General features: G+C 43.5%; 1 long non-coding RNA gene across 3 annotated transcripts in view; it reads right to left on the reverse strand.

Annotated features, from left to right (window-relative positions):
• Nucleotides 1-992: 992 nt before the first annotated feature.
• The window catches only part of LOC124244166 (uncharacterized), a 58,692-nt gene continuing 36,544 nt past the window's right edge, over nucleotides 993-23,140 (reverse strand). The window contains exon 5 of one of the 3 annotated variants that reach the window (XR_006889901.1): nucleotides 993-1,342. This is a non-coding gene — a long non-coding RNA (uncharacterized LOC124244166). Of the gene's footprint in view, nucleotides 1,343-20,928; nucleotides 21,146-23,140 lie in introns of those variants that run through there. The other 2 variants (XR_006889902.1, XR_006889900.1) reach the window with 2 other exon arrangements.

A 23,140-nucleotide genomic window follows, 5' to 3' on the forward strand; every position in this document is an offset into this window, starting at 1 on the left:
TTCATTCATTCAGAACATGATTCAAAGTTTGGTTGCACTAGATGCATAATGGACTTGGAAATCCAAGTTATAGTCAAAAGATATATTACTTTCTGCTATATAAAGTACTATAACCCTTTGTTACTAGCACAAAAATTCATTATGAATATTTCAATTTCAAAAATACTAGACTCTCTGGCCAAAATTTAAATCAGAGCAAGCCCTATGAAAAGGCTTAGTCTGTGTCAGGACTCTGGGTGGTAAGAGGTGGTCTCCCTAGTCCATTGAGTTTACAGCTAAAGAGGGAGTCCATTGGTCCCAGAACTGGGGAGTCCAGGGCTGTAGGGTTTAAAAGTCAGGCTTTGCTGGATCCAGGGGCTTGGATGACATAAGTCAATTTCTCTCTCTCTCTCTCTCTCTGGCTCCTTATCTACAGCTGGAAAGATGGTGCAGGCCGCTAAAATACCATATCCGCACAGCTACTGTTCCAAACTGATGAGGTGCACATACTCTCTCTCAGCATCCATATGGCAAATCTCAAGAAAGATAATACACATACACACGTAAGTCGTGGCTGTTTCAAAGCCAATCACCCTGGCTTGGAAATAGACAACTTGGACTAGCCCCCCAGGGTCTCATGGCCCCTTCTGTATTTGGGGTCATGTGGAAAGCTGGTGGGGTGCTGTGGGGGCAGATGCCGCTCTGGGCTTTGCAGATGTATCAGGGTCCCGTGGAATGGGGGAAGCATGGTTACCTAAAGGAAAAGTAAGGTGTGTTTACCTGAAGAAGGGGAAAGGAACACCAGATGGACAAATACTTTCTCAAAGCATCACTTAAAATGTACCTGAAAAGGAACTGGTCCTATTGGAAAGAAGTTCAAGAAACTAAAAGTGGGAACAGAGAAAAGACAAATGGTTTTTCTATTTAACAATGATAAGTAGAAACATTCTATTCAAAGTTGCTGAATAGAATATTATCAATGGCATACATTGGCTCAAGGGTTTGCTCCAGAAAATACCTTCACAGTGAAAATCCAGGAATGATGGCATCTTGATTAAAATGTTTGTTTTCATAAAACAGAGGCCAAGCAGCCTCAAAGTCAAAACAACTTTTCCTGGAACTGAGGTATGTTTTCCCCCAAAGAAGTCCAAATTAAATTAAGATGGGATGAACAGCATCTGGACATTCCTGATCTTATATCTTGACATAATTTAGCCTCAGAGGCAGTCGCCTTTTCTTAGAAGATGATCCTTCTTTTTCTTCTGATGGGCTTTGTCCTTAAGTGGGGGAGGAGGGAAGCTTGCTGGAATTTGTCACACCGCCCGACACCATTACACATCTCCCAGCCTCTGGTGGCTCTGCCCTGGAGGTAGGAGAGAGAGACAGAGAGAGACAGAGAGAGAGAGGGAGAGAAACTCAGGACTTCACAAAAGTGTTCACAAGGCTGTTCAAAGTCACAGGCTCTGAAGGGGGGTGTCAGTCACCAGCTGACGCTTGGCTGTCCTGCTTTACACAGTTTTATGACTTTTAATCTATTTCCATCAGTTATCCTGTTTTATGGCTGCAAATGATAAGATAAATTGGGTCCTCTCTCCTTCTCTCTCTCTCTGTCCACGGCACAGGTTAGAGGACCCACTGCAGGTCTGTAAACCACAACAGATCGTTCCACAAGCCCAGGCCCCCTCTTGTAACCTCACCCAGTAACAATTTGTGTAGGCAGAATATTGAACTGCAAAGCCCGTCTCAGAGGGCAAGAGACTAAGCTGATGCCAATTTTGAAAGGGGTTTAGCAGAGGTCTCTCCCTCGGAGAGCCCATCATGCCTCTTTGACAAGGCCAGTCGCCCTTCTGGTCCTATGCAGACAATTTCCCCTTAAGCCTAAAGCCCACCAGCCGTGTGACTTAGACAAGTCACCTGACTGCTCTGGGCTCATCTATAAAAGGAGCAGATCGGCTTAGGTGATTTCTGTGGCCCTTCCAGTTCCAGGAGTCTACAATGCTGTGACATCCTGATGCTATATGCCACCACCATGATATAGGGGAGTTCCCTACCACCAGTATTCTTTCTGGTGTCTCTCAGGTAAAGGCCAGCCCTAACCTCACCCCCGAAGGGTTTGTGTGCAACGGCAGGAACAAAAGCAAGGACAGACAGGGGGACAGGCCCCAGCTTCATTCAGATTAACATTGGTAAGGTTAAGTCAGTAGCATCCTTAATAATGCAGCCATTTCTTTCTCCTTCTCCCCTCTGGGATTAAAGCTTGTGTGCTGACTGTTGAAAAATCAGTCATTAACGGCCAGGAAATGACTTCCCCATCCATCAGAACACTGCCCAGCCATGTTTCAGCTTTTCCCCCTTTCCCTGCGTAATTATTCTCATCCACCACTGATTACAGTTTATAATAGCCATAATTCTCTCGGAATCAATCATTACTTTACTTTACCACAGGGTTACCAGTAGAAACATGAGGGAACGCAGATACCCTCGGCTGGGTTTTATTTTTTGGAAATTGCCTGCTTTCGTCTGGATCTCATTTAATCATCTGGATGTTCAAAGAAAAGCCAAGATTTTAATTCAAAGGCATTTTTTTCTACTTGCCCTTAACTCTTCTTCTTATTTTTCTTTTAAGAGGAAATGATGACTGGTTAAATGAGGCTAATCTTGTGCAAAATCTGCTGTGTTGTTCAGAGTGATCGGCGGGGGCCACGGCAGAGATCCTTGTCAAATCCGTATGCTTCTTTGGCACTTTACTTACTTGAGTGTTGTTCAAGCTACCCATCCTGTATGATTTCCTAGAAGGTTCAAGAATTGTCTTTTCCTTCCATAGACCCGTTAGAATAAAAATTCCTCTTGGGGGAATAAAGGTTTTTCTTATACATTCTGGAGAGGTATGACAATCAGTCCTTCACACCTTAGTGAGAATTTAAGGCAATCTGTTTTATTCAGTACTTACAAGACTTCCTATGTTTAATATATTGTGCCAGTGCTTTGGTGAGTTTAAAAAAAAAATGAATATGATCTAGTCATTGCATCCCGGAGCTCACATGGTGGCTGGAAGTGGTAGGAAGATAGACATATAAATAGCTATTTCAGCATTCATCACATATGCCTTGGAAAGTTAGGGTACAAAGCACAACAGGAGTAGAGAAGAGGCCATTTATCCACTAGGGATCTTAGAATTCCTGGAGGAAATGCGATTAGAACTGAACTTTGAAGGAGGGCAAGGACTTGAACAAGTTGTCATTCCAGGAGCGGGCTGCAGAAATTAACCTCAAAGGCCTGGTCGGGGACGAGAGGTTGAGGGAGACCAAGGCCGGCAGGAAAGGCCTGGAACAGTGGGATGACCTGGGGCCATGAGATGGTGACAAGGCCAGCAGTCTGCAGCCCAAAGGCTGGCTGCAGCATCGGGTAACCCCCACGAAAGCTTTGGAGAACCATATAAGCCCTTCTCGGAAGAATTCTAGAAACTCTTGCTGAGGTGGCATTGGCCACACAAGAGAAAAGGGCAAAACATCACACGATTCGGGATGTATTCTTGGAAATGTGACCTCATGGCTAGTGACGATGGGGACCTATTGGTAATAATAATGAAAGGAGTACTTTTACAATATTGGATGCCCACCAAAAGACATAGTCTTTTCAAATCCAGGCAAAACCAGGTTGAGTTGAAGCTCTAACAGAAGAAACTTTATTTAAAAAGTTTTAAATATTAACTTAATATTTTGGAAGTACTGTATCAGCATCAACAGCAAATGCTCTCAGACCCATTTACACAAAGGAAGGGTTGTATCCTTGGTGGGAACAGGGCAGCACGGCCAACCTCGCATCCCTCTTTACTCGTACATGGTTGGTTTACTGGGGAACCTGTGAACTCTCATAAAGCTCCCTTCACCCTCATTTGCCATATTTGCCATCTGTAAGAGACATGAAATCATTTATGCAGCGAAAGCCCAGGGGTCTACAGTCTGGGGGAAAATGTTCCAGGTAACTGCTAATCTGGAAGTTATTTTCTTTCCCCAAACAGCCAGGGTGGTCCATATCAGTGGTTTCTAGCTTTTTTAGTTTTGTAAACCAGTAAAAGTAAAATCTTTAAAAAAATTGGGTGGTAATTAGGGGGAAATATGGGTTTGCCTACTTTTTATTTTGCCAAGTCAGGGCATAAAAAATAACTACTCCCATCTACTCTCTCTGTTGTTTCACACCCCAGAAAAACACATCTTGATCCCAACACCATAAGCAAACCATAATCCCAGCATAGAGGGTAGTCCTTTCAGTTAAAAGCTTGTTGAGAAAAACCTCACTTCATTGTCTTCACTTTTCTCGTTTTGCAACAGAATGCTCAAAGATGTGCTTTTGAAGGGCATGGACCCCCTGAGAAGTTCTGACCTGTGTGTGTCCTCTCTCTGGTGGCTAGAAGATAGCTCAGAGAGACGCAATTCTAAGGTCTATGCCTGTAGGGCATAGAAGACCAGGCAAGTACACAAAATTAGGACAGGAAAGTGTTAAAATGCTGGAACGGAACCTGGCCAGAAAGGTCTCCCGTTTAAGTCATTCTTGGTTAGGGTTTTCGTTAATCCCCAGAGTGAGGGCAGAGGGAAGGAAAGGATGGATGGCTAATAATAATTATTACTGAATCCCTGCTATGTGCGTACTACATGTTATGTATGTATGCACACTGAATCCCTACTATGCATGTATGTGGACTGAATCCCCATTGTGTATGTATGTATGTATACTGAGTCCCTGCTATGCATGTATGTGGACTGAATCCCTACTATGTATGTATGTATGCTGAATCCCTACTATGTATGTTTGTGGAGTGAATCTCTACTATGTATGTATGTAGGTATGCTGAATCCCTACTATGCATGTATGTGGACTGAATCCCTACTATGTTCTATGCTGAGACCTTTTATCCATACCATCTCATTTAATCCTCAAGACAAGTTTAGGAAACAGGTATTCAACACGACTTCTTTTCAGTTGGAGAAAATAAGCCAAGAGAGGCTCAGTCCTTGGTCTCTGATTACACAGAAGTGGGAGCCGAACTCACGTTTACCTGACCTGAGAGTCCGTCCCGACCACTGCAACAAGAACCCCGCTGCAGGAGGCGTGGCTCTTTCATGTAATCACCACGCAGACGTGTGCGTGGCCACAGATAGATGTTCAGCAAAGTGTTTATAGTGTATTCCGTCATATGGCTTTTCTAAGACTCAGTGAATCCTTTGTCATTTTTATAAAGCTCTGGGTTGAAAGACTGTCTGCAGACATCGTTAAGGGATGGACCTGGGGGAAACAGCTACAGACAGGGGTCTGGCATCAGGCAGGCTGACGAGGTAAGCAGTGGTCCTCATAGAACGGGCCGCACTGGGTCTCTCCCCAGACCCATCTGAGTAGACTGCCCTTGACTTCCAGAGTTTCAAGAAAGCGTCTGCAGTCCTGCAGGCTCTGGCTTCTGTCTGCTGTGTCTACCAGGTTGGACACAAATTCCAAGAAACGTGAATCACCTTCTTCCCTGTGGGGCTTTGTTCCATCTTTGGTCCCAAATATTTCATAGCACCCAGTGCCAAAAAGAAGCCCTGGGAGAGGTGAGCTTGCGTATTAATTCCAATGGCGTGGTAATGAGAACTTCATTCACTGACTGAATTCCCTGATGTCCCCCATCCTTTCCTGGTTCATTAGCCCTCGGTAGGTACCTTGCCCGGCTGCTGAATCTCAAGAGAAGGAATGTGTTCCCTGCCCCTCTGGCAGATCGCAGCGTCCTCTCCTCCCTGCTTGTCCCCCAGGGGCATCTGCTCCTGCTCCTCACAGAGGTCTCTATCCCGGCACAGAGTGCGCGTCCTCCCTCCCCAGGAGAGGACGCCCCTAAGTGTGAGGGGTACCCCCAGGTCCTGGAATCCTGAGAAGCCCTACCAGGTTTCCCTGCTCCGATATTGGGGGTGCGTGTGTGCATGTGTGTGTGTGCGGCCCCTCGTTCTCACCCCCCACCCCAACACAGCAGACATGTTTGCTTGTTTCAGAGCGGGACCTAATTCTGTTGTGGTCAAAACAGGAGACAGTGCTTTTCAGTAATGAGTCTACAGTTCCGGGTGAAGATTCACAAGTGCGAGGAATTGTGTAGGGATGGGGAGGGGAGTTGTGGTTTGGGGAGAAAGTGTAAACTACAATTTTAAATCCATCCAACGGAGGTTACAGTCAAAAGGCGACAGCTTCATTCTCAACTTAGGTAAAGAAGCCGACGCACGTGCACAGTAGAAAAGTCTCATTTCATCTCTGCTATACAGTCCTGCCAGACAGTGTCCCCGAACTCTCCATCCAGGCAGGAGTGTGTGTGTGTGTGTGTGTGAGTGTGTGCACGCGTGTGTGTTAACTGGCCCCGCAAACTAGGAAATGTGGAGGAAGCCTGCTTGCTCCCTGTCCTGGAGACCTGCTCCAGCCACTGCTCTCAAGGCAGCTGCAGCGCTGAATCCCGCCTTCAGGCTTTGTGAGGGGCAGGGCCCACCTCATGGGTGTGCACCCTTAGCCCAGCACCTAGAAGGGCTCTGTGCTTGCTTTAATGCTCTGCTGTCGCCATCTCAAAATTCTGAATCATTTGTCACAAGGGCTCTGCATTCCCATTTTGCACTAGGCCCCACAAATTATCAAGCCAATCCTGTTGACAAGCATATTACAGATAGAACAATGGCAAAAACGCCCAGTATAAATTAGCTGTGTGATCTTGGGTCAGTCACTTCACCCCTCTGAGCCTCAGCTGGGTTTGAATTTGGTGGTTCTCAACCGTGGCTGCACTTCGAATCACCTGTGGAACTTTGGAGACACGTCAGTGTACTGGAATCGTTTGGGAAAGGGCCTGGCGTCAGTGTTGCTTTGGAGTTCTGTCCGAGGTTCCGCAGGTGATTCCGATGCACAGTCCATTCTGCACATACAGGCCTAGATGATCTCTCAGCTCGAAGCTGTGTTTTCCGTGATCGCGCATTCACTCTCCCTAGTGCTGGTTAAAGTTCCTGTGGCTGCTGTAGTCCCTTCCATAATACAGTCGTGCTTGTTCTGATTTAAAACTAACATTTTAAATTTGTTATTATCTAGAAAAATTGACACCCCAGGAAGAGGTACCATGTTTAATTTGTACGTAACTTGTGTGTGTGCTGTATGCTCTCAGATGTGTATAGCCCACTCTGAGAGGCCCAGGACTGGACTCATGGTGATCCTTAAAGACCCTAATTTCTCCAACATTCTTTCCACGTGTGATCTGTCTCCCTTAGATCTTTCCAGATAGCCATGTGCAAGTGAGAAATGAATTCCTTGGAGTCATGAATTCTTTGGATGTGTGTGTCCTGCCCTGCTAACATCACCAACCCTCAGCCTTCAAAGAAGTTCAGTCTCTATACCGGACAGGTTAAAACAAGGAGTGCTTGGCCTAGGCCCAAGACAGGAAGGGGAATTCTCAGCTGCTCCAACATGTTAACAAAAGAATCCTACCCTTAGTCACATTAGGAAACACCGATACTGTTGAACATTTGATACCAAGTTAGATCTTTTAGTGCTACCCTGGGATTACTCTAGACAAAAACACAGCAAAGAGACATATGCCTTCCATGTCCCTTGTTCTCTGCAGGATCCCTCAAAAGGATCAATGTACCCAAAGTGTATTTTACCATCCTAACCAGACTGCCCACAGGGGAGTTAGTACATCACATACCCAAAACCATCTTTCTTCTCTCACATAGCTGCCCCTGGAATAGGATGTGATAAACTAATTATTGCTAAAGTGTCAATGACTGATACAGTTTTTAGCTCTTTCCAAATGTATTACATTGCAACAGGGCTGCATTTACTTAATCCAAAAGAATATGGCTTTCAGGTGGAATTTCAGGCATGAGTTGCAAGCAAGGAGAGGTATATTTAGAATTAGAACAGCCTTCCTGGGCTCCCTCAGATAACACAGCCTCCTCTGGCAGCTGGCCAGATGTTTGTCATTTAAGCAACAAATAATGCTGTCGGCAAAGAAGTCTTTGAACATGTGAAATCATATATTAGAAAGTCAACCAACCCAATAAACAAAAAAACCCCAAGGATGTCATTTGAATTCCTATTCAAATTGTTCAAAGATGGAAAGAGGAATTGAGGGTGCTTCAGTAAAACCTAGCAGATGAACAAGGTTTTTAACATTAATGCTGGGAAAGAGAGGAAAGAAAGAAAAAGTGAATTGCAGTTGAGAAGGATCTAGGCATACAAGGTGAATCTCGGGTGTCTGCAAAGCCCTTTGGGTCCAGGAAACCAGCAAAGGGAGATGTGAAAGATTTAGTACAGAAACTAAACAATGTGCCCTGTGGGAGGGAGTGGGTGCCGAAATACAGGCGGCTCTCCCCTTCCCAGACATAGGTGTGCTCACCCAGAGGGGCTCCTTTCTCTAACGTGTCCATTGGAGGGGATGCTGCTTCCTAATGAGTCTGTCAGAAAAGCGCTCTCCTCATTTTCCCAGAGCTTTCTTATAGGCCAGTGGCAGCCCTGGAACCAATCCCATCTCATCTGTGGTCTGTATGGAGAAAACTTTAAAGCAAGAAGAGCCGAAGGAAGCAGAGTCTCATAGGAATTCAGATCTAGACCTAAGAAGGAGGGCACCCCAAAAAAGCAAGCAAAGGAATCGCGATTTGTAAAAGAAACACATTTAATGGCTCTCTCAAAATTTTTGTGAATCAGGTCACTAATTACCAGTCAACCCTTGCCTGGAACAGACAAAAAAGAGGTGACCTCTCTCTCCTTCCTGCAAGGCTTGACCTGTAATTTGGGGACAATGCAGAAGAAATCAGGGTAGGGCAAAAAGGCTATCTTTTGAAATCTACAAGCCAAAGAAGTCACTCTTTTTTATTTCGCTAATTTAATGTGAAAGTGAAATAGGTTCCTTGCAACCTTGACAGCTAGCTTTCTGGGAAGGTGTCTAATATTGGACATAAAGTGGAGACGTGAATCGATGAGACTCATTAATATTCATAGACAGCAGATTAAGGTTGGTGGAAAAAATTATTTATGAAACGGGGGTATTGTCTTCCTCTCACCAAAAGGATTTTGTTTGGAGGGGATTGACCTGAATGACAAGGCTACAACAGATTAGGTATGAATTTGCAGATTTCTTGGTTTATCTCCCAAGGAAAAGAATCCAAAGCATTTGCAAGCAAAGAATGTGCAGGGCTGAGAACAGTAAATGCTTCGGCACCACACACCAGTAGGTGTAATGAGGCTCAGACACCACGGCCCGGCTGCCGTGATGGAAAGCGTTTGGAAGGAAATGAAAGAACACATTGAGAGGGTGGTTATGTAACAAAGGAACAGGCCGAAAGCAAAATGGGGCTGAGCTGAGGTCTGGAAAGGTGAGGGGTAAAATGAGGTGATTCCTTTTTTATTTATGCATCTGAGGGATGGGAGATAGCATTAAATTGAATAATATAATATGTCATTTACTATTTCTTTTCTCACATTAAATATGTATTTGTTGTGCTGCATAAGGAACCTCTGTGCTATTTCTGACTGTAGTTAGTACGTGCTATTTTATAATCTAATAAAGACAAGACTGAAAGTCAATGAGTTAAGGAAGTCTCAGATCCTCAAATGAACTCTGTCCACAGTACTCTACACTGCCACAATTTGAGGATTTATTGCTAGCCCCTTATCTCCATGAGCCCTTTCCTCCTTTATCTTTCCAATCCTTTATGGGCTTGTGGAAATAAGCTCTTGTGATCTGCTGAAATTTTAAAGTGACAGGTGAAAAATTTTTTTCAGAATTAAGCATTAAGAGTGGCAGAGTGAGAAGCTTGGACTAAGACGTTGAATTGTTCCCTAGAGAATACAAAATGCCAGGGATTTTTAAAGAGGTGTTTTCTGTTGATTGCACTTCAGAAACTTCAGTCCCCTATGCATGGGCCCGGTCCATTATAGTCTGGTTGGCTGCTGTACTGTTGTAAATATAACTGGAGAAGAGAGAGTAGTGTTCCGTTTTCTATCCTCTACCCACAAGGCTTAAATTAGGTAAGATCTCCAGATAAATTACAAAAAAATTTTTTTGGTAGATATAAACAGATAGAATTGAAAAATGTGTTCTCGGGAGTTTGGCCAAATCTGAGGACAACAGACCTGGAAGTGAGTCTAAGCAGAGCTTTATACAAAGCCGCACAGCAGCCACTGAAAAAAGGCACAAAAACAGGGCTTGAAAGCTGGAAGAATCCTTAGCCACCATCTGCCATTATCTCTTCATTTTGAAAGCATAGAATCAAAGACTGAAAAAGGACTCGGCCAAATGGATAAACAATATGTGGGACATCCACACAATGGAATATTATTCAACAGAAAGAGGAAGGAAGGACTGGTACATGCCATAAGGTGGGTGAACCTTGAAAACATGCTAAGTGAAAGAAGCCAGACACAAAAGGCCACATATTTTATGGCTCCATTTATAAGAAATGTCCAGAATAGGCAAATCCATAGAGACAGAAAGCAGACCAGTGATTGCCAGGAGCTGGGGGAGGGAGGGTGGCAGTGACTACTAACAAGTATGGGGTTTCTTTTTGGGGTGATGAAAATGTTCTGGAATTAGATAGTGATGATGGTTGCACAACCCTGTTAATATGCTACAATCCGCTGAATTGTACACTTTAATACAATAAATTTTATCTCAATTTTTTAAAATGAAAAAAATGGTAATAAGCAAAAAGGAGGCGAGGAAACTTGACAAAGTTGTTCGGCCCCTTCATCTGAAGGAAATGCCCTTTCTAGTCAGAGATCTTCTTCTCAGAATCATGTTTTTAATGTTCAAAATAACATACGTGGAATGACAGAGAAAACCGATTATATTAAAATGCAGTTATCAACATATTCTTTAAAAACCAAATTTGTAGTCATACATGTGCTTCTATAACAGCACATTAAATAACAAGAACTAGCAGAGAAGCACTGTAATTTCAAAGTTGTGATGAGCACATATGATTTTACTAGGTGTCTGCAACAACTGTAATGTGATATGAGTCCATGATTTCTATCAAGGACAAAAATCGTGGATACTAATACTGGTTTGTCGCTGACATTCATAATTGAAGGAAATGCTAAATTTCAGTTAGAAGGTAGTGAAAACAGAAATATAATTTTTTGTCATATCGAAGATGATAGACTCTCCAGTTCTGTGCATGGGCCACTTGGGTGTTCGTAGACCCCAAGTTAAGAATTCCCGCCTTGCATCACTTTGGAGGGCATCCAGGAAAAAGTGCAGAAGATTCGAAATGTTTAATAAGCCATTATCATTTAATTACTTAGGGAGGATGGCTTCCAATCTTAACAGCTAGTGAACAGCAGAAGTAGCGTCTAAGTAGACTTCTTGTCATTCTCTGAAGAGCGCACAATGAACTGCCCGATTTAGTAGGCAGATAAGGCCCCTAAATGCAAATAGGTTTCATTGTGTTCCCGTCAACTACAGTGTAGGGAATGCTAGTTGCTGTCTGAGAACAATTCTGAGGTGTTTCCTGCTGGGGTGTCAGTGACTTCTGCGATAGATTAGTGTGATCATGGACGTTTGCTCCTGAGCTCGGAATGGAAGGAGTGTGACCACCTGACCCATTACCTCTCAGCCCTAAGCGCTGAGGGCTTCTTCCTAGATCTGCAGCCCATCACTTAATGCCGTTTGTGGCCACCTTGGTGCAGCAATTCAGGCCTGGTGAGTAAATTCTACTCCAAAGGTGTGATGTTAACACATAAGGTAAATTACCCAATGCAGACATTCAGCGTGCCTTTTCCTTTTAAAAACAAATCCCATTGTTTATTAGCATCGCAATATGCCACCAGTGAAGTGCAGTTTAAGATGCTATCATTTGGAGAAAGATGTTAACATGTAGAATTACCTCAGAAACGAGATATCTTCTTTCTTAAAAATACTGTTAAGCCCTGCATTTTAATTTTCTTAAGCCCTGCAGGTCCTCACAGAACTAATTAAAACTCATGGTGAAGCTTCCAGGTACCACCCACATCCAGGGTTGGATCTGCTCAGAGCCATGACGCAAATTGCTTCCTCCACTCTGTGGCTTTCACTCCGAGGTGCCAGGGTGTCACAGCTTAGACCATGCAGTCAGTTCTTAGCTATCTGACCAACAGGTGGCTGCCCTCTAATCTTGGGTGTTGGTCCTCTGCCTTTCGTCATTTGTCTTTAATTGCTTAGTGAAGAGAACTACCTAACCAAGACCAGGGTGGGAATATGGCTTCTGGCGCTTCATTCTCTAAGTTGTTCTCCTCCATATACAATACAGATGATGCAAATGTGAAGTGTATATACTCAAATGTGATATATGTGATCTGTATGTATATATATCATGTGTGTATGTGTGTTTGTGTCTAGGTGTGTACATAAATATCTCCATTTTCCTTCTACCTTTGGAATTGCTTTCCCTTCACTGCAAGACCGGAAGGACAAGAGCATTTGGCCAGCTCATATCTGGTGGGAAGTCATCCCAATTCCCTGAGACTTAACTTTAATCAGGCTAACTGGAGGACTTAGTTTGGTCTTCTGGCTTCTCCTTAACCATTCTTCAGAGCCCGCATTCCTCCCATAGCCTTACTGGCACTGAATTTGACTCTTGATGCTTCCAAAGCTGTGAGTGGCCATGTGTTTTCAGATTGGCAGGAAGCTCTCCTCCGTCCATTTCATCTCCCTCACTTGTAAGTCCGAGGTTCCTTTAATCTTTGACACTTCGCTAGCTCCACTTAGGGTGCACACACCTCACTGGATGCAGTAGGCCAGTGGAGACGCAGGGGAGCTGAACTTCCCCCTCGCTCTCTCATCCAGGGCAGACCTCACTAACTGGATGCAACAGTCTTTCCCGTGAACATGGATCTAGCCTCACAATCCTTCCAAACACGGTGAGCCACAAGATTGAAGTCAACACATAAGAGGAAACCTACTTGCCAAGCTTGCATTAAAACCTTGTCAATGAACAGTGAAGGAGTGAGGTCTGCATCCCTGACAACTGGCTCATGGTGCAGGGAAAGCTGTGTCCCCCCAGCTAAGGCTTTAAGGTCAACGTGTATTTGTAAGCAAGCAAGTCAGATGCTCCTGTTTAAGAGTTTCTCATAAACCACAACAAAAGGTCCACACTGTCCATTAACCTACGTGGAGGGACTAGTGGGAGGGGCTGTTGGGGGAAGAGGAGCCTGTCTCCTGTGCGTTGGGAGGTACACCGTTCTCCTGCATGTCCAGCCAGTCCTGGCACCAGAGAGCCCCTGTGTCCTCTCGTTCAGTGCACTGCCTCCTGGCCCCTGGGGTTTGCCCCTCTCAACCCCATCGGCCTAGGAGTGCCAGCTCTTCCATTTTTCCCTGGACCTCCCCGCCTTCTCTTTCCCAGCATCATTTGTCCACCTTCACGTGAACATGAATCCCTTCTGTTTCCCCACCGTCTTCAGTGCAAACTATCGTTTTCTAGCATGTCAGAAATGGTTTAACTTCTAATGTTTTAATCATTAGCATTTTATGCTGTTGTTTCTTTACCACAAGCCCCCCTTCCCTCTGCTCTGTGTCCACCTCTCTTCACAGCCTTCCCGCCCATCAGGGCAGCCATTGGAAGGCGCTGCCTCACTTCATAGAGATCAGCCCCCTGCCTAGCAGAGGTATCCATTGATACCTTTTCTACTCAACGACTCAGGACCCTTTGTTGTAGATGACCGTCCCAGAACCAGACTCTTCTCTCCAGTCCAAAAACACGCCCCAGCACAACCCCCTACCCTGCAGCATAACCTTCCTGACTGTCAGATGTTCCAGGCAGCAGAGGCTCAGCCCCTCTTCTGAGAGTGAGCCAGACGGGGGGTCAGCCCCATAAGCTACCAGCTTCTCTTAGCTGCAGCTACATCTGCAGGAGTGCCTTCTCTCTCAGTGTCGCAGCCTCCCCAGGGCTGGGCAGAGAATAAGGACACCATTCTTCTCCTCAGCTCTCACCCAGGCAATGAGGGAATCCGAACGGTGAATTTCTACCTTCAGCTGCAATCTTCTAGAATGCCGTCTAGTCTGGGGCCTCCTGAGCCTCCTACCCAGTAAGCATTATTTGGGAGTCTGAGAATCTGCCCGTGAGGTGCAGGAAGCACAGTGGTGGTCAAAGCATGGGGTGCCAGCCACCACTCCCCGCTCCTACCAGCCCAGGGAAACGAAGCGAACTCAAAGCGATCAGACAAAAGGATCAACTGCCTGTTTCCAAGACACGGCTTTTAGTAAAAGCTGCAGCAAAACGCAAAGGTACCAGGCAGCTAAGAAAAACCTGGATAATCCTAAATGTTCACATTTCCTGGGTATCAAATTTTTCACGATGCCTTTCCCACGGCTGCTATTCAAACAGGCAGAGGACCTGCTGGGCCATGGAAATAGCTCTGGCTTTAGAATGACAAGACCTGGGTCGAGTCCTGCCTCCTGCATTTGCTGGTGGCGTGACCTTGACCAAGTCCTGGGTACAGAAATCTTGTGGAACCGTAGGGCCCCACTGGTAAACGGGATCGTCAGAATGTCTTGTTCTCTGCGGTGGAGATGAGGTTTCAATAGCGCGATATAGACAAGAAAGCCAATTAGGTGCTGCAGTTGGCATTACAAAAGCGAGGACTTTTCCTCTCTCTCCATAATTCAGCAGCCCATGATCCTCCACCCTCCTGAGAGCCCCTCTCCCCCCAGCTCTCCTGCCTTGCTGTCTCCAGCATTTGCCAGGGCCACCTCAGGCCTGGTGAGAGGGGTGCTCAGTGGGGTGAGTGGAGTGTGGGGGGGGTGTGAGTTCGTGATGCCTCCGTCTCGCCCCTGCAGATGGATAAGGCAGCTGAAATTAATGACATTCCGGGCCACTGCCGTGCTCATCTGCTTAACAATCCAATTTCTAGGACGTTTTAGAAGTTGTTAGCTGACTGCCAAAAATGAGGATCATTAAAAATAGATTCACAGCTGTTCAGGAAGCCAGAGATATAATTTTGCCTTCATTATGCCTTATTGCAGATGTTATTGATTTAATCTCATTGCATTTTACTGTGTAATATCAATTCGCACTGTCTTTGACTTGGAAATCGGAAACTGTATTTATTCTTCTTATTCTCATAGCAGACAACCTGCTTAGATTGAGAGCCACCAGGACACCCAGGTCCCGAGGCGGTGGCACTGTCTAGGCGAGGCCCGGTTGTGGGGTGCATGGCTGATTTCGTGTAGCTGAGCAAGAGGAAAATAATCTAAAAATGGGGCCACTTTTCCTTTTAAGAGTGTGTCTACACACACAAATGATTCAAATAAATGACTCAAAAGAACCCTCTGGTTTTGCTTGTGTGTCACCAAGCAAAAGTTGGTTCAAGGAATCTTTCACTTTTTTGTTAATTCTTTTCTCTTGAAAATTTCACACTGAAAATTCCTAAAGTAGAATTTAATCTGAAATAAATTAGGATGTATTAGCATATTGTTTTCTAAGAGGCGTTTTTCAGAACATTTGTTTTGAGACAGTCTATGATTTAAAAAAAAGATTCTGAACTCAAAAAGTTTGGGAAACTCTACAGGATAAATCCTCCTTTTAAGGAGTTATATTATATGGTAGCACATTAAAGCCTTCCAGGCGGGAAAGAAATTTGGTTGATTTTGCTTAATCCAGCATTTTTCAAACTAATTTGCTGCAGAAACCTTTGTTCTCTCCATCCATTAACAACACTGAGTGTTGGTGTGCTGAGGAACACCTTTTGGCAATCCCTGCTTTAAGACAGATCTGGAAGAAGGGAGGCCAGCTCATGCCTAGAAGCCCCACACCTTTGTTGACTGCTGCTGTTGCCGCCATCTTGGACCTAAATGAGTCATTCCTGAATTTACAAAGGTTTGGCTCATCAACTTCTGCCCCTGAGTGGCTACTGCTTCATCTCTCTCCCTTTCCTTGTTTCACGGCCTCAGCTTCCAAACTCAAATGCTATCTCACTCACTTCCAATTTCCTGCTTCCCCACAGCTCCCCCCACAGCCCTGCCCCAGGAGAACTTGCCACCTCGTGAGGCCCATCACTCAGAAGTGCAGTAAGGCCCAGAGAGGCCCATGCCTACTCTACTCTGCTAAGTTCAGCCCTTTCCTCCATTAAGTAGCCATGCGCTAGTGAGAAAATGTGTTACACACTGTACGCCAAAGCCTGTATGACATAACGTACAAAATGACGCCAAGTTCACACTATTTTTTGTAACATTAATATGTTTCACGGCTTTCAGCAAGTCGTTTAGCCACTCTGCCTTGGTGAGCAGTTGGCACAGCATGCATAAAGATGCACAACTGTTTACATTTACAGGGGCTGAGAAAAGAGCCCCATATTGCCACCATTGGCATTTGAAGGGGTTCCATATGCACTGTTTAGTTTGATGAGCTCATGCTGGAGATTTTACCAACTCCGGTGGACATCTTCAAAGATGGTGTGGTAAGGATTTTTATTCATTTCCACCCACTACCATGCGGACGTCCAGATATCGCTAGCTTCCAGGCTGGCGAAGGTCTGGGGGAAGCTAATATATTTTCGTCTGTGCCACTTTCTTTTGTTTCATGGAAAATATAAGTCGTTTGATCATGATGTCTAACATTTGTACCAGTTAGCAGAGGATGTTAAGCAAGTTCATTAGTACCTCTCCCTCAACCTCCCCACCTCTTCCCTACCCCAACTTCAATGAGCTCCCTACACCCAGCCGGTCCCAGTGGTGACTGAATGCCACTTCTGAGGATGACATCTATGGGCAAAAGTTTGGGCAGAGTTTAGGCCAAGAGCGCAGGTCTGATCTCATTTAGCACTTATTCCCAGTATTATATGTATTATTATTATATATAATAATATATATTATTATATAACAGACAACTTGGGTCCCTCGTCGACTGTGAGCTGCCCAGTGCCTGGCCTTCTGCTTTTCCATGTATCCATCCTGGTCTAGCACTGAGCTCAATGCCTACTGACTCATTACTGGATTAGCATCTCTCAGCCAGGAAGGGATGGAGCCAGAGTTAGATTCAGTCTCTTGAGAGGCAGATCCAGCATGCTGAGTAAGTTCTGTCCACGGGTGTGGTTCTGCCAGAGCAGTCAGCTTATTCCCCCCTGTTCAGGCTTCAGTCTCACAGGAACTCCAGTGGACTAACATGGATTGAAAGGCTAGCTGGGGCTCATAACTGTGTATGTCGTGCCATTGAGAATTACCCAATTTTTTTTAAAGTTGTAGTTTATGCATATATGTTCAAGAATTGTGTTTGGGGGGCTGGCCCATTGGCAGAGTGGTTAATTTTGCGGGCTTGGCTTCAGCAGCCTGGGGTTCACAGGTTCGGATCCTGGGTGCAGACCTAGCACTGATTGTCAAGCCACGCTGTGGCAGCATCCCATATAAAAACAGAGGAAGATGGGCACAGACATTAGCTCAGTGACAGTATTCCTCAAGCAAGACGAAGATTGGCAACAGATGTTAGCTAAGGGCCAATCTTCCTCACTAAAAAATAAAAAAGAGAGAGAATTGTGTTTGGGTCAGGTGGAGGCACAGCTATGTCTGTATACTCATAAGATCATAGCTGTTCAAATGAAAGAGATCTTTGGGGACGTTTTAAAGAATTTTCCTTATTTTTATCATTAGGAATCTGAACTCCAAAGACGAGTGTAACTCAGGCACACAACTAATTAACGACATAAGGCTGGAGAATTCCTCTACACAAACCCAAATAGGAGAATCCATTTTCAGTTCTGTTGGTACCTATTTTTCTTTTCAGTGTTTGAGTTACATTACACTTTCGTAGCTCTGATACGATTCAAAATTATGTCTTTTTAAAAATCAAATTAAAATGAAATCTCCAACAAAACTCCAAAGAATCTGAGGCAGTGACATAGCAAAAAGGAAAACTCAATCTGGACTCATACCAAAATGCCCATAAAATTGCTTCAAAAGCAAAATATAACTAATTACTCTATATACTGCAAGGAAAATATATTAAGATGAATAATAACTAGCTCTACTTGTTTTAACATACTTCTATAAAGGCATAATGACAGATTTGGACATATTAAGAAAAGGATAGAAAAATAAAAGTGCTTTTTTTACATGACTAAAGCTAACCTATTAACAAAGGAATAAAAAAATAAGAAATTAAAAGCAGACATGAAGAAAACTAGCAGAGCGGCGCCACCTAGTGTCTATTATCTGAAAAAGCATCTGACATTTTCTGCGCCCTCCTGTGGTAGAATTTAACATTCTTCAGAAAAGCTAATTTCCATAAGCATCCTGTTTGGTTTCCTTTCTCCACTTTGATGAGAGACAAAGAGATCGCATCTCAGCATATTTTCTAGGCAAGATATACTTTCATTCACTGTATTTAAAATAGAACTACAAAGATCTCATTTCGTGTTTATCACACAATGTAGTCTTCTTTTGGACATAATTTCAAATAAACCATAATCATCAAGCTTTAAAATCTGAATAATCTTAAAAGATCTAAGACTTTTTGTCCCCAGGAAATTCTACTCAACATGAAATTTTGTGAATACCATCCCTGTATGAACATTTTGGTAACATTTCAAAGCCAAAATAAACTTTAATTTTGTAAAAACTAATTTAGAAGTAAATGTGAGAGGATTTGAGCCAGAAATGAGTCATCTTCCCCTGTGCCTCTGTTTACCCATCTATAGCGTGAAATTATTCTAGCTCCAGTCTACCCATCTTCCTTGGGTGTTGGGGAGCATTGCCATTGACAGGATTAAATGGGATTAATGTCCATGGATGCTATTGAAGAGTAGAAAGTACGTGATTTAGACAAAACTGAGATACTTAGATTTTATTAAGAGTTGACAAAACTGAGATACTTAGATTTTATTAAGAGTTGAAAATTTTGGTGCTGATATCTAACATCAGCATTGGCTATGGGCTGAAGAAAGAACAGTGAAAGAGGAAAATAGAAGAAGTTTACTAGTTGCATGACTTCTCCTTGGATGAGTCATTTAAGTCTGGATATTGGCTCTTTTATTCTATAAAATGAGGATAGTTTGGACTATGATCCATAGGGCCTGTTATGGTTCTAATACCCTATGATTGGATAATACAATTGCACTCTCCCTTCCACTGCCCCAGCAGGGACCCTCAGTACCTCTGATCTGGACTATTGCAATATCTTCCTAACACGTCTCTCCAAGCTCCAATCCATCTGGCAGAGTAATCAGGGAAGACGGGTATTTTCAGCATAAATCTTCCCAAAGTGTGAGCCCCATCATCCCCCTCTCCTGCCTGAAGGCCTGACATGGCTCCCCACGGCATTTTGCAGGGCAGTCGACATTTACCGGCATCTACTCTCTGCCAGACAGTATAATTGCTGCTGTCCGTGCCCAGTGTCACTACATCTGAGCCATGACACTTCAGATGGGCAGGACACGCCCACTTTCGTGGAGGAAGAAGCTGAAGCTCCTGGAGGTCCGGGGAACCGCTTCAAGTCCCAGTGAGGGAGTGGAGAGCCTTGGACACGAATCTGGGTCTCTGCTTCCAAAGCTTGTGGCCTTTGTGAGTGGTTAGGGAGTAGACTTTGGGACCAGAAATACTTGGGTTGGAATCCAGGCTCTGCCAAACCTTGTTACACACTGTGTAAACTTGGGAAATTTCCTAACCTCTCTCTGCCTCAATTTCCTCATCTGTAAAAAGGGGATAATAGGAGTACTTATCTCGTGGTGAGTTAATGCATGGTAAGCACTGGAACGGCACCTACCACAAGGTGCTTAGGGAGAGTTTTCTGTTATTATTACCACATTTTTTCACTGAACTACATATAAAGTTTCTCCCTTAACATTCAAGGTGCTTCTAAACTCGCCTCCACGCTGCCTTCCTGTCTTTTCTTCTGCTATTTTCCCAAGAGTCCAACACTGAATTGTTCTAATTTCACCCCAATACCAGCAAGTGTCTTGACCTTCCTCCAGGTGTCTGCTTTTAAGGCTACCTGTGTTTTCCATATTCAAAGTCCATCTCTTCCTCTCTACCCACTCCTAGTGGTTACCACTGTGACCGGGCGTATGGCAACCCCGTCACAAACGGAGGTGTTATCAATATTGTGGTCATCAACGGTATTGGTAATACTATCCCAAAAGGCTCAGCTCCCAAGCCACCTCTTTCACAAAGCTTTTCCCAGCCCCCACTTTTTCCCAACATCATCCTTCTCTGAGCTACCTCAGATTGTTGCCCAATCTACCAGCTCTCTCACCCTCGGCTATGCTCTCCAATACAGTAGCGCCAGCCACGTGGGGCTATCGAGCGCTTGAGACATGGCTCGTTGAAATTGAGATCTGCTGTAGTCGTAAGAGACATCCATATTCCAAAGATTCTGTATAAATAAAAAGAAGCATTAGAAAGGTTCCTCAATATTTTAATTTTTATCTTTAAATATTTTTAAAAATTTTAATTAAATTGATTACATTTTGAAATGATATTTGGACATATTAAGTTAAATAAAATATATTATTGAAATTAATTTCATGTGATTCTTTTTATTTTTAATTAAAATTGCATGTATGGTTTGCATTATATTTCTATTGGGGAGAGCTCGTCTAAGGTAAAGTTATTTTTAATAATAGTTCTAATTGTAAATGTATTTCATGTTCATGGTATAAAATTGGGGAGATATAGAAAAGCACAGGGTAGAAAAGGAAAATCCTTTTTATGCCACCACTTAGGAAGAAACACTAATGTCTATCTTCTAGGATTGTTATTTATCAATATATATTTTTTAACACAATACATTTTTTGACAAAGTCACAATTATAACCTAAATGTTTTGTTGCCTGCCCTTTTCATATAATACAGCATAAGTTTTTTCTACTTCATTAAATATTCTTCTACTGTTTCATTTTTAGTGGCTGCATGAGTGTCCTGTCTATGGATAGACCATACTTCATTTAGTCAATCTGTGAATGTGCCAAGATCGGCTAGATGCTCACCAATCCTGTTTCCTCTTCTTGGGCATAGTGGAGGACTACATTTCCCAGCATCCCTTGCAGTTAGTTGTGGCCACATGACCAACTTCTGGCCAATAGAATGTGGTCAGAATGATAGAAGCCATATCCAGCCCACAACAAATCCAGGCATTCCTCTTTGCTCTCTCCCTCTTCATTCATCTGTTGGATCTGGATGAGGGCTCTGAGGTTCTAAAAGACAGTAGAACTAAAAGACAGAAAGAGCCAGGATCCCTAAATCAGGACATGGAAGGCCGCCAACAATCACCTGCAGCTGTGTCATGAGCAAAAAATAAGCTGTTTATTGTGTTATGCCACTGAGATTTGGTGTTATTTGTTACAGTAAGCTGGTGTTAATTCCTTTAACACCTGGTATTGGGCCTTTGGATTACTTCCCATTTTTTTGGTTATAATCCATATTTTTAGGATAAACTCCTACAAGTATAATTGCAGGGTCAAAGGGCATGTATGTTTTTACAACTTTGGAAACTATTGGCAAAATTCCCTTCTGACTTCTTGTAATCCTTACTAGATGGGAAGCCATTTGAGGCATTTCATTTCAATTGCTTTTAAGTACCTTGTAGATAATAGGTATGTGTTTAATATTAAACAAATTTACTCATGCTTAAAGTACATATGCAAAAGGAAATGTTACTTTCAAAATAATGACTTTGATTGATAGATTTCAGAAACTGCATTGGCGCTTTCAAGAAATAAGGATTATAGAGAAATGCCGGCAAGGGATATCAATACGCTTGGCTGGGAACTTCTGTTAAAAAGAAGGTGGTTTTATTCTTCTAATTGTCATAGTGAAGCCACGGATAGAGTCAGCCAGTTTGGGCAAATACCTCCCACACCATGGGTTGCTGAAACACAGTCGGTCACTTGCAATTTTGTTTGTATCTTTATGTTCCTCTGCTGATTCTATGAATGAATCTCACTGCATACATCTGTGCTATGCATTGTTCATGTATCACAAACTGGTGATGTATTTGTAACTACATTTGGTCCTTTAAGAAACACAACTGTTAGATTTGGGAGGGATGAAGATACAACCAAATGACCTTTAAGATTCTTTCCAAATCTAAAATTCCATGTGAGAGGTTCTGCAGGGAAGTGGATATGATTATCTGGGGCATGGGTCTCCTCTGAAAGAAATCACAGAACAGACTGGAAGCCAAATTTCAGTCTACGGGGAGTTTACTTTTCCAGAAGCCCAAACAGTGACAATAGCTTATTCTTCTTCCAACCACAAACCAGGGCTATTTCTTCACAGTGAAGAACTAGTAACTTCAACCCTTCATTACCCAACAACCCAAGTTTGTGTCCAAAATTCTTTCAGAAGAATGTGATTTCACTGTGAGTGGAGTGGAAGTTTTCAAGTCCTCAGGATCCTGAGAACAGCAAAAAACCCAGATTCTAGTCCTCCTGTAATGAGGAAATTCTTATGTTATTGTAATAAGAACTTCCAGTGAATACAGTGAAAAATGTGGTACATTCTAAATAAATGGGGCCACCGTGACTCTTTTTTTTTAGGATGATTAGCCCTGAGCTAACATTTGCTGCCAATCCTCCTCTTTTTGCTGAGGAAGACAGGCCCTGAGCTAACATCCGTGCCCATCTTCCTCTACTTTGTATGTGGGACACCTACCACAGCATGGCTTGCCAAACGGTGCCATTTAGGCACCTGGGATCTGAACCGGTGAACCCCAGGCCGATGAAGCAGAATTTGCGAACTTAACCACTGCGCCATTGGGCCAGCCCCGCCACTATGACTCTTGATCTTAGTTCTGGAAATTTTATTAATGGTTGAGGCACAATGACCAGAGAGGGATGAGAAAAAATCTTTTCATATTCTTTGTTGAAGGAAATTTGAGTTTTAGCCAAATGGATTCCAGAATACTCCAAGATAACAAACCGGCTGAAAGATTAAAAAAAAAAAATTATCTTTCTGTTTGATACTAAACAATGTTGCTGGGTTTGTTTTCTCTAGCTGGATTGACCTGAGTGCCCAGCTATTTACTGTCACAAACATACTCCTCATTATGGAGGATAAAGAAGGAAACAGTATCTTGTAACTAAACATCATGCCTCTTGAATGGGTCAGGACGAGAAGGGCTTTGGGGGAGCAAAGCTGCTGGCATCAGCATTTCTGTGTTTTATTTGGACCTTTTCTACTCTTCTGTGGTTCTATGGTGATCTT

Source organism: Equus quagga, chromosome 8 (genome assembly GCF_021613505.1).
Source record: "Equus quagga isolate Etosha38 chromosome 8, UCLA_HA_Equagga_1.0, whole genome shotgun sequence".
NCBI classification, from domain to species: Eukaryota; Metazoa; Chordata; class Mammalia; order Perissodactyla; family Equidae; genus Equus; species Equus quagga.